Source organism: Marmota flaviventris, chromosome 4 (genome assembly GCF_047511675.1).
Source record: "Marmota flaviventris isolate mMarFla1 chromosome 4, mMarFla1.hap1, whole genome shotgun sequence".
NCBI classification, from domain to species: domain Eukaryota; kingdom Metazoa; phylum Chordata; class Mammalia; order Rodentia; family Sciuridae; genus Marmota; species Marmota flaviventris.
Window position 1 is genome coordinate 35,343,319 of NC_092501.1, and position 14,973 is coordinate 35,358,291.

A 14,973-nucleotide genomic window follows, 5' to 3' on the forward strand; every position below is an offset into this window, starting at 1 on the left:
GAATTCTCTTTGAACTTTTGATTTTTCACAGTGATCTGTGTGTGTGTATATATATATATATATATATATATACATATATATATATATATATATATATATATATATATATATATATATATATATATCAGAGGGAATGATGAGCAGCTAGCTGGGTAGCTGAGCCCACCACATCAGCCCCAGGTGCTATAGGTGACCTTTGGAATATGGATTATTTATCACCTCTAACTCCAGCCAGTTCTGGAACAACAGCAAAAAAAAAATGTCCTGTTCAACGTTCTACTATAGGTCATTAACTTAAAATACTTAATGACTGGCCTAGTATGAAAACACTGTAATTTGTTTAACTAGATCTTTGCTGAAAACATTTGGGATGGATTCAGGTTCTTACTACTACTTCAGTGAACATCTTCTTAGTATTTTTGTGAATATACAAGTGTTTGTAAGTGTGCCTCTGTGTGTGTCTCTGTATGTGTGTGTGTGTGTGTGTGTGTGTGTTTCAAGGGCTAAATTCTAGATCTAAAACTGTCTGGGCAAAATAGCATAATTTTAAAAAGTTATTCTATACTCTTACTTTTACATTATCATAAAATAAAATTAACTTTTTTTATTTTGGCGAACAATTCTATGAAATTTAATACCTGATAGATTCATGTAACCTCCACTATAGTCAGGCTACAGAGTTATCCATTGCTCCCTATCCCTAAAATTTCTTCATGATGTCTGATATTGACCCTTTTCCTCCCACCCACAACCCTTGACACCATTGAACCATTCTACCATAAGTTTTAATGATAATAATCCTCTATCTGTTCAGTGTGAATGATTGACAAAGTAATGATTACTCTGTCATAAATAGGTTTAAGACACCAATTGCTAGGTCTGTTAACTAAGATTATATTCCATGTAATTAACCCTAATGAGATGATAAACTATTTTACAAATTTCTTTTTCAAAAACATTTCTGTAGAATAGTTTTCAAAACACTCCAAACTTAAGAAAGGTAAGGCTTATCAGCACAGAAGATTCTATCATCATATGTAATTCTGTGTATTTTTAGAAACAATTATGAACTAAATCATAAACTAAACTCTAAGTACAGTTTAAATAAGAAGACATCCTTATTCACATTCCCCACCTCAGGATATAGAATATTATGAACCATCAGCGCCCTGTATTTGTATCTCCTAGACCCAAGGGTATCTACCCCAGGAAGCCAATGTTCTTTGAATTCCACTTAATGTTGGGAGGGGAAGAGAATTGGTTTTCTTCACATGGAAAACCAAATTATTCTGTGCAAGATGGAATAATGGTAGACAAAATCCCAAAGGTATTCATATCCTAACCCCTAGGATTTGTGATGAAAGAGTCTTTGCAGATGTGATTAAATTAAGAAACTGGGGTGGGGGGAGATTTTCCTAGACTATTAAGGGCAGTCCAGTGTGCTCACAGAAGTATAGGAGGGAGGCAAGAGGGTCAGCATCAGGCAAGGAGATGTGATCATGGAATCAGAGTTTGCAGTGATGTGAGGAAGGGGCCAGGAACCAAGGAGTGCAGGCTGCACAAATTCATGTTGTTTTAAGCTACTAAGTTTGTTATAGCAGTGATAGGAAAGTAGATACTCTTTCCTGAGTTTTCAAAAGTGACTTATTGAATGTTATACATGTAATATGAAATCTAAACATTTTAAATTTAATGTCATTTTGAACTTTCAGAAAAGTCACAAGGCTAGTAAAACACCTCTATTCCATTTACACATATTCACCAATTGTCATATTTCATTTTGTTTGCTTTATCATTTGTTCTTGTACTCTGTTTTTTTCTCTAAACCATTTGAAAGTAACTTAAGGATATTATGATTATTTAGCTATAAATTATTTCATGTGCACTTCCTAAAAGGAAATTCTCTTACATAATCATACTACAATGATCAAAATCACAAACTGTAACTTTGATATATATGTAACCAAAAGTAGATTTTTTTGAGGAGGGTGGGTACCAGGGATTGAACTCAGGGGCACTTGACCACTGAACCACATCCCCATCCCTATTTTGTATTTTATTTAGAGACAGAGTCTCCCTGAGTTGCTTAGCACCTCACTGTTGCTGAGGCTGGCTTTGAACTTGAGATCCTCCTGCCTCAGCCTCCTGAGCCTCTGTGGTTACAGGTGTGCACCACCTTACCTGGCCTAAAGTAGATTTAAGTTGCTCTAGTTGTCTCAATAATCTTTTTTGATAGTCATTCTTTTTCCTAGCCCAGGATCTACTCCAGGAGCATGCGCTGCATGGAGTTGTCACATCTCTATAGTCTTTTGTAATCTCAGCAGTTTCTTCATCTCCAATCTTTCATGTTTTTGACTGTTGTGAAAAAGTAACGCCTAGTTATTTTATAAGACATTTAAATTTTTACTTTGTCGGAAGTTTTCTCACAGTAAGATTCAGGTTTACATTTTTGGCACAAACACCACAGAGATGGTGTATCTACTCTGTATGTCTATCAGGAGGTGTGCCAGGTCAGCTACTCCCATTACCCATGATGTTAATCCATCTGCCCCTCAGTAATTTGTAAGGGAAGTACTTCGAGATTAGCTTTTCTACAGTGTTAGCTTTTCATTGCTGTGACCAAAGTATCTGATAAGAATAACTTAAAGAAGGAAAAGTTTATTTAGGGCTTACAGTTTCAGAGATTCAGTCCATGTTTGGTCTACTCCATTGCTCTGGCCCTGAGATGAGGCCAACCATCATGGTGGAAGAGTGTAGCAGAGGAAAGCTGCTCAGCTAGTGGCTGCCAGGAGGCAAAGAGAGAGAGAGAGAGAGAGAGAGAGAGAGAGAGAGAGAGAGAAGGAGAAGGAGAGAGGGGGCAGGCATCCAGGGGAGAAGAGAGGAAAGAAATGGAGAGGAGAGGAGAGAGAAGCCAAGGACAAAATATAATCCTCAAGGGCATGTCCCTAGTGATATTTCCTCCAGCCACACTGCACCTCGCTGTAGGTACTGCCCAGTAATTCATTCACATTATTAATCCATCAAATGGATTAATCCACCAGTTAGATTATAGTTCTCATAATTTAATCATTTCACCTCTGAGCATTCCTGCATTGCTTAACATGAGCTTTTCAGGGGATACGTCATACCCAAATCATAGCATCAACCAATCCCCATGCACCACAGTAACAATTCTAGACTTTCCTCTTCAGTTTTAAATTCTCTTTAACTTTGAGAAAACTGGCTTCCTCTATGTCATATAATATTTTAATCTATTTGAAATGTTCTTCTTGTCACTATTTTCTAATTACTTAAAATTCAGTATCATAATTCATTCACAGTCCCCATGAATGAAAGTAAGTTATCTACACTTAATTACAAAATCTTATTCAATTTGTGTTTAAAGGTTCTTTATTGGACTTTCAAGTTGTTGAAATGTTTCCCACTTTTCTGTAATGTTATCTTCAGTCTTATTTTGTGATTATTTGTCAAGAGGGAAGAGACAACTTACTGGAATGTATATAAAAAGTATACAATTTAGATAATAAAATAAATCACTTTTTCATTTAAGAATTTCAACAGCCTACGGGCATTCTTATTATCCTGCGGGTCCCAGGTTTGGTGGCGCAACTATGGTTATTTGAGTCCCAGAGAACACCACCGTGGTCAAGTTTTTTTTTCCTTTGGACTTCAGTGGGAACCTGAGTTAACTGACATAAATTTCTAACAGGTTCTAGTGATGTCTTAGCAGCTCTTATTGGTTTCTGTCTCAGGCCTACATTTTCAGCTAACACAGAGTTCAAATTGGGTCATGTTTGGGCAGAACTGATTTTTTTCCTAAAGGATTATTCTATACCAATTGGCAATTTTCATTTCCTGGAGATGAAAATTTTAAAATCAGAATTCACTACTTGGTATGGTAATCTAGCTTGACTTGATCAGGGACAGAAAAGTTGAGGAACAGAGAGGTCATGATAAAATTATACCTGTGAAGAATCTCTCAGTGATAGGAAGAATTGTTTTTCTTAGAGCAGCCTGTAGAATAGAGGAGAGGCAAGGTACAATATCAATTGCACTGTGAACACAAATGACAGCAGAAAAGATTAATAAGGATATCTGACATGCATTCCTAGGAAAAAGCAGAATGGTTATCCATGTGGACTTGGCCCTAGAATGTCTTTGATTTGAATCCTAGCATTGGCGTTTATTTTAGATTACAGTTCTCATAATCTAATCATTTCAATCTAATTATTGAATGACTGGCCAACTTACTTTTTAAAGTTTAGTTCCCATCTCTATAAAATAATGAAGATTCTTATATTATCTGTGTACTGTGAAGATTTCTTAATGCACGTGCCAAACTGAGTAAATATTAACTGATGATAAGCCCATAGAGTCTAACCACTAAAGAGCTTAACTTGTCAATTCTTAGTTTTGTGAGTATTAAGGGAAAGGGTCAAAAGTGATCACATTTTAATTGGCAGGCTGTATTTTGAAACAACAGTATCATATTTTGTAACCAACTGCGTGAGTTGGTAGATTATATGAACTCCCTATTGGTGATCATGGAGCTACTGAAGAAAGTTTGTCACCTCAATATGGCAATATACTTAACTGTGATTTTATCCCAGCACAAGGTGAACAAAACCTACTATGGTAAGTATATGATTGCCTTTTAAAATCACTATCAGTGGTTAGAAGGCACATAAATGCAAGTCAGAGTCCTTGCTGCCCCATCCCCAATAAACTGGATTCTGTAGTGCTCCAGATTGGAGGATTGTTCTTGCTATTGGCCATGATTCTTAGGTTCGTTTCTAGCTTAATCCCTGAGCTTAGTTTTTGCTGTATATTCTCAAATTCTGACTTCTGCAAGTGGCATCCACTCATGACCTCTGAAGCCTCAGGGCTCTTTGGGCCTAGAACATCAAACATATTCAAAAGGATCCTGGGATTTGTACCTCTCCAGGAGACATCCAGGGAGGATAAAGTTTGGTTGGAGGGGACTTCTGAATTAACAGGACCTCCTCAGGCCCTGTATAGGGTGGGATCAGACCACAAGATGGAGGAATGGCTTTACTCCAAGATTGCTATGGAGTGTAGGACCCGGAACTTGATTCATTATGCCTCCCTTGGCTCCGTGCTACCTAAATTTTAACTTCCTCACCAAATCAGTCAGTTATAAAAAGCAGATTCAGCTCTAGCCCACATCTGAGTACTGAGACATTATCATCTATGCTTGGCAAAAACAGAAGCGTGAAATGTGAGTCAGTTGTTTTATTCCATTTCCTAGTGGAGAGATGCAGTTTCTCATCCCGTGTGAATCCAGTCATTCAGGAAGAAACTCTCCCAAAGAATTATTCAGATAGTGATTGTGGCTGCTCCTAATTAGACACAGGCTGACTCAGGAGGCAGGGACCTGATGGGGCTGTTGCGCTGTAGCACAGCTGGCTGTTCTTGGCCATCTCACCAGGCTGGCCTATTACTCGGTCTCCTAGCACCTGTACCTCTCCCTCCAGCAAATGATCACAATTATAATTACTATCTATTTAAGTGTACCAAACCAGTTTTCAATATCACATATCCCCCACTCCTGCCCCCGCAATCCTCATGGTGGATTCTAGCTGTTGGAGTGCTTGTCTTTGCCAAAGCCTGAGATACTGCAGCCAGCAAGGCTGAAAGGAGACTCAGCAAAGCTGAATTGCTCACCAGGATGGAGATAGGAAAATGTAAGTTCCAGAGAGAGGAGGGGAACAGGAAGAAGAGGACATAAGACTGAAAGGTCCAGAACAGTGTTCAGGGCAGAAAAGAATTCAAGATGGAAATCAGATACATCCTAAGGGAATTTAGTGGGTTTTGCTGAGGTGTTCCATTTTACTGAGATTTTAAATAGGAGTTTTTTATAAGATTTCTATAGTGTTACTGGCAACAGAGCCAAGGGAACTTGCCTGGATCCCAGCTACTGGTTTCAGCCACCCACCTGCATAAGAAATAGGCAAATGATAAAAATAGGTTAGTCTTTTCCCTATTTCCATCATTTGTCTATTTTTTTATGTGGGTGAGTTGAGATCTAGGCAGGTTCTCTTGACTCAGCTGCAGATAACAGGAGATTTTTGTAAGATTTTGTATGGGAGTTTCCTATACAAAATCTTGGTCAAACCTATGTTGCCAACAAACTTTTGGCATGAAACTGATTATCTGTTCTTGGAAAGGAGAGAACGCTGTGTCCTGCAGCAAAGTTAGCAGGAGATGAAAAAAGAGGCCCCTTGTGGGGAAAGTGACGTCTGAGTTACTTGTGTAATTACAGTATTCATTTCATGTTGGTTTCCCTGTCTTTCTATGAGCCACATGAGGATTGGGACTGTCTCTTGTTAGTATATCTCTAGTGTCTAGCACAGAGTAGGTACATAATAGGTGCTCAAATATTTGTTGGATGAATCTATAAACGAAATGATTCGACTCGACAGCTGCATACAATTTCTGATCTCCAACTGAGTGGAAGTCAAAAAGAAAATGTTCCTTTGTTCCTTTGCCCAGGATCCTCAGGGGACATTAGGAAGCTGATGATTTGGCGAATGGTAGGTCTGACAGCAGCAAATTTTAGGGCAATGCTTTCACAAGGACACTCTTTAGCCCTAATGAGGTGGTTCTGTTGGCTGACAACACAGCTGGAACACTGTACACGGAAAATAATATGGGCCATCAAGATAGCTATGGAGGAGGCCAATCTTCTTTCCATAAATATTAAAGTCACAACATTGCTAGGTATTTTGCATGCTGATTTATAAGGCTCTACTTGAAGAGATGCATATGTTCTTTCCCTGTTTACCCTCTGGGAACTCCCATTGTAAAGAGGAATTGAACTCCTGTTGTACTCAATCACAACACTTAGGAAGAAATACAAAATATCGTAGTTGCAACAACCTTCAATTTTTTCCCTTTAGGTTAAAATGAAACATATTAAATTGAAAGGGAAACTTTACAGGCTTTGTGGTATCAATAAAAGAAAATGGTAATTTGAACCAGAAATGTGGGTTGAAATCCCAGCTCAACCACTTAACCAGCTACATGAAGTTGGAGAAGTAAATTAAATGCTTAGAGCTTCAGTTTCCTCATCTGCAACATAAGAACATTAATATGATGTATATATGTGACATTTTGATGAGATATCTTTGATATAACTGCTTTGGTTTACCCATTTTCATATGACTAATTTTTACATTAAGTTTTCAAGCAAAGCACATATAAGAATCCTTAATACATTCTTGTCACACTGTAAGGCTGGCCCAGTGTCTTAGTCTATTTTGTGCTGCTATAACAAAAATACTTGAGAATTGGTAATTTATAATGAACATAAATTTTTGGAGGGCTGGGAACTCCAAGATCAAGGGTCTAACATTTGGAGATGACCTTCTTGCAGAGGGTGGAAGGATAAGGGAGAGGGAGAGAGAGAAAAAGGGAGTGGAAGAAAGAACAAATAAAGGGGGTCTAATGCCCCCTTTTATAATGACTCCACTCCTGTGATATTTGAGTCTCATGATGAGTCCATTAACTCACTCACTCTGACTCCGTGGCCTAATCACCTCCCATTAGGCCTCACCTTCAAGAATATTGCACTGGGGATTAAGTTCCCACACATGCTTTCTGGGAGACACATTCAAATCATAGCACCCAGGACAGAAAATTAGGAGTCAAAGATGGATTGAAAGTTAGCTGTATCTATTAAGTACAGACCTTGATAATTAAGGGGGAAAATATCGCTGAAAAACAACAACAACAACAACAGAAATAGCAGCAACTTTCATACACCTGATTATATGAGTTGAGGTGCTTTGCTTAGGGAAATATATTGAAGGACTTTTGGGGAGTGAGCTTGATCTGGAAGGAGAGAAAGAGATAGAAAAAGAAAAGGCTGATTTTTTTTTTAAATAAATTAGAGATAATGTGAGATTTGTTAGGAGCAATCTAGAAGAAGGAAAGCAAATGGCTCAGATGTTAGAAAAGGGGAAGACAGGAGAGAAAGGGAGAGATCCAAGATGGCGATAAATTGAATTCTAAATAGGAAAAATAGGTGAGAAATCCATGGTGGCAGAGAAAAAGCAGCCTAGGCAGTCTAGAGTGTTTTAATAAATGATTTTGTTTTGTATAAGTTCTCAATTTCTGAAAGAAACCAATAAAAAGAATAGATTGTATAAAACCAATAATAGTTGAAATGTAGGTAATAGCCTTTCTCTAAAGAGAAAGACATACATTCTCAATCAACAATATTTCTTCTTATTTACAGTTTTGCTGTCATCTGTCCAGGTGTAGCTTTTGTTTTGTTTATTCCAGACTCAATATGCTCCATGATTCTGAAGATTTATGTCTTCAATTCTGAAAAATTCTCAAGACTATCTCTTTTCCAGATTCCTTCTATTCTTTCTACTTTGTCTTTCTGGAACTCCCAACAGGCAATATTGGACTTTATCTGAGATTCCAGAAAATAGAAATAATTAAGAAATCTCCCCTATCTTTTGTGTTTGACAAGCAGTAAATCTCAAAGGACCATCCTGCCGTTATATAGTCCTACATAAGACACATCCTATCCTTCCATATGACTCTCATGAGTCTCTTGGTGACCTTCTTGTTTACCCAATGCTACAAACTCCAGGCCCTCTCATTAATGAACATTTATCTATTGTAAGCCTAAATAAACTTATCTCCCTGATTTTCTGTTATACTTTGTCTTGTCATGTTAGACATGCCAGATACATAAATGATTAACATTTGCCCTCATTTCTCCATATTTCTACTTCTATTTTATAATTTCTACCTCTTTATCTTTCTGTCCTGTATTATCAGTAATTTATTCAGATTTATCTACCAGTTCATTAATTCTCCATTCAGTGTCTAACCTGATGTTTAGACAGGATTTCATTTCTAAAAGTTCTATTTGTTCTTAGTCTCTCCCTTTCTTTCTCTCTCTCTCTGCCTATTCTAACAGACCATTGTGTTCTTTCATTATGATGTCTTTATTTTAAACATATATCTATTTTGTTTTATAGATTAATCTTTTTTCTCCAGACCATGAAAATGCTGCTTCTCTGGCTTATTGTATCTGTCAATTCTCCCTTAAGGTAGATTGTGTCCTTGAGTAGTGTGTAATGTTCTTTCCTATGATAAAGTTATTTTAGTGGTTTTTTTTTTTTTTTGAGAGGCAGTGAATACTGTGACTGTGTGCTCTGAATTTTACAAGTATTCCCAAAGAACTATTTTGAGTTTGTTTCTGTTTCAGCCCTTGGAGTTTCATAGATCCTAGGCCAATTTTAATATTAATATGTTACTTTGGTTTCTTGCAACCATGAAGGTAGTAAAACTTTGGATCCTATACCACTATATGGCTCAGACTTTGATTTATCATGAGTTATAAGTTTGTTTTTTTTTTTCACACAGGTTCCTGGTTAGCTTCAAAATTTATTGACACTTTCCTAGGCTAGGGGATGCTTTTTTTAAAAAAATTTTTTTGTAGTTGTAGATGGACAGCATGCCTTTATTTTATTTGTTTCATTTTCATGTGGTGCTGAGGATCAAACCCAGTGCCTCACACATGCTAGGCAAGTGCTCTGCCCCTGAGCTACAGCCCCAGCCCCTGGATGGGATTTCTCCTGGTCCCATTTTCACAAATGGATGGCTTTCCAAAATTCTCAGCCTCTTTTTTTTTTTTGCCAGATGTTTTTTTGGGGATAATTTAAAAAACCTATGTGTGTGGGTAGCTCAGATACTATTATTTTATTTCTCAAAAGAATCAAACAAAACTGATCTGTTACATATCTACAAGTCTTAGGGGATGGAAATATAACGCAGTTGGTAGAATGCTTTCCTTGCATGCATAAGGCCATGGGTTTAATCCCCAGCACCACACACACACACTCACACACACACACACACACACACACACACACACACAATCACATATCTATAAGTTTTAATTCATAAATAATTTTTCAGGATCTCTATATGATTTTTATACCTCTTCAGTTACCCTGATTTTGGATGAAGATAAAGTGTCTACTTCGTTCCCAACTTTTATTACCATTATAAAACTGACTCAGTTGTAGCCAGCAGTGAAAAGAAGAGTACAACTGGAGTCTTCTAATGATAAGCAATGGAGGAGGAAACTTCATTGGAGCAGGTATTTGAAACCTTAAAATCAGAGTCTCAAGAGATTTACCTTCCCTTTGCTAGTTACTGTTGCTGCCGCTGTGATAACTTAGGGAGTGGCTGCCATTCTCCATGGGTCTTGGTTGACCACATGTGTATCCACACCTTTCCTTAAAATAGGGAAGAAAACAAAGTCAGGGACAAAATATGGGGCTATAAATGAGGCTATTACAAGAACACATCTAAGAAGTCCATACATATGTGCTATAGATGAGGCATAAATTTGTCTTTATACTTTCCAATAGCCAATTCAAAGTAGGAAAAACTATTGCTTACATATTTCACAGTGATTAAGAGATAAAAACAAGTGAGTTGCTCAACTGAAGTTTGGGGTGTTAATAAATAAGGTGACCTAATAATGTGAGAGAAATATTGAAAGAAATACCTTGTTCTATCAGTTTGAGTGTAAGAACAACCTAAAGTTCATGCTTGAGGAAAATAAATACATATTAAATTGCTTTTTGAAGAGGATGTGTCTTAACAGATATGTTGTTGGATAGGGTATGTGGACAAAATCTGAAGGGAAACGGTGCTTACTCTGTGGACTCCCCGACACCTGCTATTTCACTCAGTCTTCCCTTGAGATGAAAGTAGAATTTGAAGTGGCACCATGTTTTTTCAGCCTTTCTGGAGAGTCTACATGATTACATCCAGGTCAGTTTTGATGGTAAACTTCTCCCGGCATAGATTCTTCCTTTTGTCTCCCAGGTAATGCATTTATTGTGTCCTTATTTACTTTTCTCGTCTAATTTGTATCATCTTCCTATATCTACTCCTGGGCCTCTCTGCCCTTTCAGGTTCCTCTTACTTCTTCCTGTCACCTTGTACATGAGGTTGAATAAACAACAGCTCGTTTCCTAAGTGGGACAGTGCCATGGGAGTTCTCTAAGCCAAGGGAGAAGAATTGCCTGGGCTGAATGATGTGCTCCAGGAATTCGAGCCCAAGTCAGATTTTCTCCAGCCATCATCTGCAGACCTGACACTGTGCTCTTCACTCTGCTTGTTTTTCTTCTCTTTTGAGGTTGGGATTCTTCAAGAGAGCATTCTGCTAACTTACTTCAGGATGGTGGAAAGAACCCTCAGACCTGGAGATCATGAGATTTCTGTTAAAATAAGCTGTGTAACATAGTAAGTAACTCACATTCTCTCTCCATTCTGCATTTTCACTTCAGAAGATAAAACTGTTGAAATAGAAGAGCAGATTTATATGTCTAAGATGTTTTCTTCCAAAGAAAGTTCATAATGTATCCAATAGATTAAAAGAGAGTTTTTGTGTCAAAGTCAATGTTTTGAATGTGGTAGTGATGGATGCTATCCCCGTCCCTTTACTTCTTGGGGAAACCCCAGAGCATGCCTACAAAATTGCTCCATCTTCAGAAAGCAAAATTGAGAAAACCATTGGACTGCATCAGGGTTCAGCAAAAATTTTTTTTTTCTGTAAAAGGCCATAGAGATGTTTGTTTGTTTGGGACACCAAATAGTCTTTGTTGCAACTGTTCAACTCTGTTTTTATAGCATGAGAACAGCCATAGACAAACTAACAAATGGGCATGACTGGATTTGGCTCACATGATCACAGTTCATAGGAACTAGATAAAACCCGATTGAGGTTGTTTCAGATATATGTGTGGATGTGTATGTTTGTGTGTGAGCATGTATGTGTGTATCATAAGACTCAGCTTAGATTTTATATCTATTTTATCTGTGTTTATTTTATCCAAGGAGGAACAACATGGCTCCAACTAGTGAATTTTCAGGGGCCCTGTGTAAGGCTTTTCCCCAGTTGACTTGGGACTCCATTGAGGTTGTCAGTTAAAAGTGCATAGGTATCATCTCCAGTAAGATTTCTCCCAGCAGAGGGAAAAAGGGAGACATCTACCTGTTTGTATTCTTAGCAAATTCAAGCTGGCTTCTCAGAATTGAGAGAGAAATTAAAGATAGAATTAGTTCACAAGACATTAAAGTATTTGTTATAACTATAAGGTCACAAATAGATGGTGGAAGGAGTTGTGGTCAGGGCGTGTTGACTTTCCACTTGGAACCTTTCTTATAGTGTTTTCCCCCCTTTTATTGAGATATAATTCACATGCCATAAATTTATACTTTTTACAGTACACAAACTACAAAAAGTAAAGCAATTACAACTTATCTAATTCCAGAATATCTTCATGATCCCCAAATTAGAGCCTACACCTACTAGCAGTCACTGTTCATTTCCTTATCATCCCAATCTTGGGAACAATTGTTCTGCTTTTTGATCTCTAATAATTTGCCAATTTTGGACATTTCCTGTAATATGTAGACTTTTGTGCTGGATTTCTTTCACTTGGTATAACATTTTCAAGGTTCATTCATGTATTATTGTCAATACTTCATTCCTTTTTATGGCTAAGCAATATTCTAAGGTATGTGTATAACACATTTTATTTATTTAGTAGATGGATATTTGGGTTGTTGCCATTATTTATCTATTATAAAATGCTCCTATAAACATTCATTGGCAAGTTTTGGTGTGGATATGTTTTCAATTCTTTTAAGTATGTACTTAGAACTAGAATTGCAGGATCATATAAAAACTCTTTGTTGAATGCTTTGAAGAACCATCATACTGTTTTCCAAAGTAACTAGTGAGTTTTCAGGGGCCCTGTGTAAGGCTTCTCCCCAGTCTACTTGTGTCTGCATTGAGATTGTTAGTTAAAAGAGTATAGGTATCATCTCCTGTAAGATTTCTCATTCAGAGCTGGGGTTGTGGCTCAGTGGTACAGTGCTTGCCTAGCATGTGTGAGGCACTGGGTTCAATACTCAGCCTTGCATATAAATATATAAATAAAATAAAAGGTCCATTAACATGTAAAAAATTTAAAAAAGAATTCTCTTTCATTTTTGAGGGATCATTTTGCTCGCTATAAAATTCTTAATTGATAGTTTTTTTGGCACTTTGAATATTTTGTGTCACTGCTTTCTGACATCCATGTTTTCTGATAAGAAACCAGCTGTTAACCTTATTTAGGATCCCTTGTATGTATTTAGCTGCTTCTCTCTTGCTTCTTTAAAGATTCTTACTTTGTCTTTGTCTTAATAGTTTGGCTATGATGTGTCCAGGTATGCATCTTTGAGTTTATCTTACTTGTACTTTGTTTAGCTTCTTGGATATATAGATTAATAAATATTTTCATTAAATTTGGGAAGTTTGGGCCTTTTAAAATATTCACTATGCCTCTTTCTTTATCTTTCTGAGACTTCCATTATACATCTGTTGGTATACTTGGTGATGTCTCATGTGTCTCTGAATTTCTTTCTACCTCTTTTGACTTTGATCCTCAGGCTGGATCATCTCAATAGCTTTATTTCAAAGTTTCCTGATTCATTCTTCTGCCAGCTCAAATCTATTGTTAAGCCTCTCTACTGACTTTCTTAAATCAATTATTGTGCTTTTTAACTCTAATTTTTATGTATTTATTTTAATACTTCTTACCCCTTTGTTGATAGTCTCTATTTAGTGAGACAACTCTTACTTATTCTTTTCTTCAATCCTTTAAACATACTTAAAATAGCTGATTTAGAGTCTAATTGATTGGTTCAAACACCTAGGCCTGTTCACCAGTAGTTTATGTTTAATATTTTTTCAACCCTTATGTATGGGATAAATTCTTTTATTTTTTGCATGTCTGATAACTTTTTTGTTGACAATTTGACATTTAAAAAAATATATTGTTTCAACACTTAAAATCATAGTCCTTCTTTCTTAAGTGTTTATTATTATTGTTTCTGTTTGTTGTTTAGCAACTTTCCTGACCTAATTCTGTAAAGTGTAGGTTCTTTGTCACCATTGGCAATGAAGTCTTTCATTGGTTAACTTAGTGGTGGTTATCTAATGGTTTACTTAATGACTGAACCACTAAGTGAACCAACCATTACTGATGGGGCCTGAGTATGTTTTGGACAACATCTTTAATGTTCAGTAATGAAGTTTTTAACTCTGGTAGTCTTCACTTCCTGCTCATACAGACCACAAGATCATTAATGACAATAATGTAGAATGAAGATTTAATGGGTGTTTCTTGGGCAGTCACTTAGCCCTGAACATATGTGTAACTCTAAATACATGCCTGGCCTTCTCAGTGTCAAGTGTTATGGTTCCTATCTGGAATATTCCCCAAAGTCTTGTGTTGGAAGCATGATTCCCCAGTGCAGCAAGGTTTACAGGTGGGGATATTAGATAATGATTGGATCATGAGGACTCTGACCTCATCAGTGGATTAATCCACTAAGTGGATTATTCATGGATTGCTGAATGAACTACTGGGTGTGGGAATTAGTTGGAGGAAGTAGATCACTGGAGGTATGCCCTGGAAGTATTTATCTTCTACTGAGCCCCTTTCTCTCTCTGCCTCTAGGCTGCCATGAGCTGAGAAGTTTTTCTCTACCACACTCTTCCACCATGATGTTCTGCCTCAGGCCCAGAGCAATGGTGCTGACCATCCATGGACTGAATCCTCTGAAACTGAGCCAAAATAAATCTTTTATCCTCTAAGTTGTTCTCATTAAGTATTTTGGTCATAGTGACAATAAGCTGATTATAACACATAACATACCAAAGAATATATTAGAGCTTTTAAAATTCCCCTAAGGACATCTCATTCCTCATTTTTTCTATTAAGTTTTTTGGTTAGCTTTTTGTTGGCTCCAACTGTTATTACAGTCTCAGACAATTGTGATATTAACAATTTCCACTGATTGTTTTCAACAAACCCCTGGGGAAAAAGCTGCTCAAAATGAAAGATGTCTGAATCATGC

The 14,973-nt window shown here is 37.0% G+C and overlaps 1 long non-coding RNA gene across 1 annotated transcript; it reads left to right on the plus strand.

Moving 5' to 3' along the window:
• Positions 1–10,015: 10,015 nt before the first annotated feature.
• On the plus strand, positions 10,016–14,680 carry LOC139705355 (uncharacterized). Its single transcript, XR_011707229.1, has 3 exons — positions 10,016–10,147; positions 10,677–11,304; positions 14,574–14,680. It is a non-coding gene; the product is annotated as an uncharacterized lncRNA (long non-coding RNA).
• Positions 14,681–14,973: the final 293 nt, after the last annotated feature.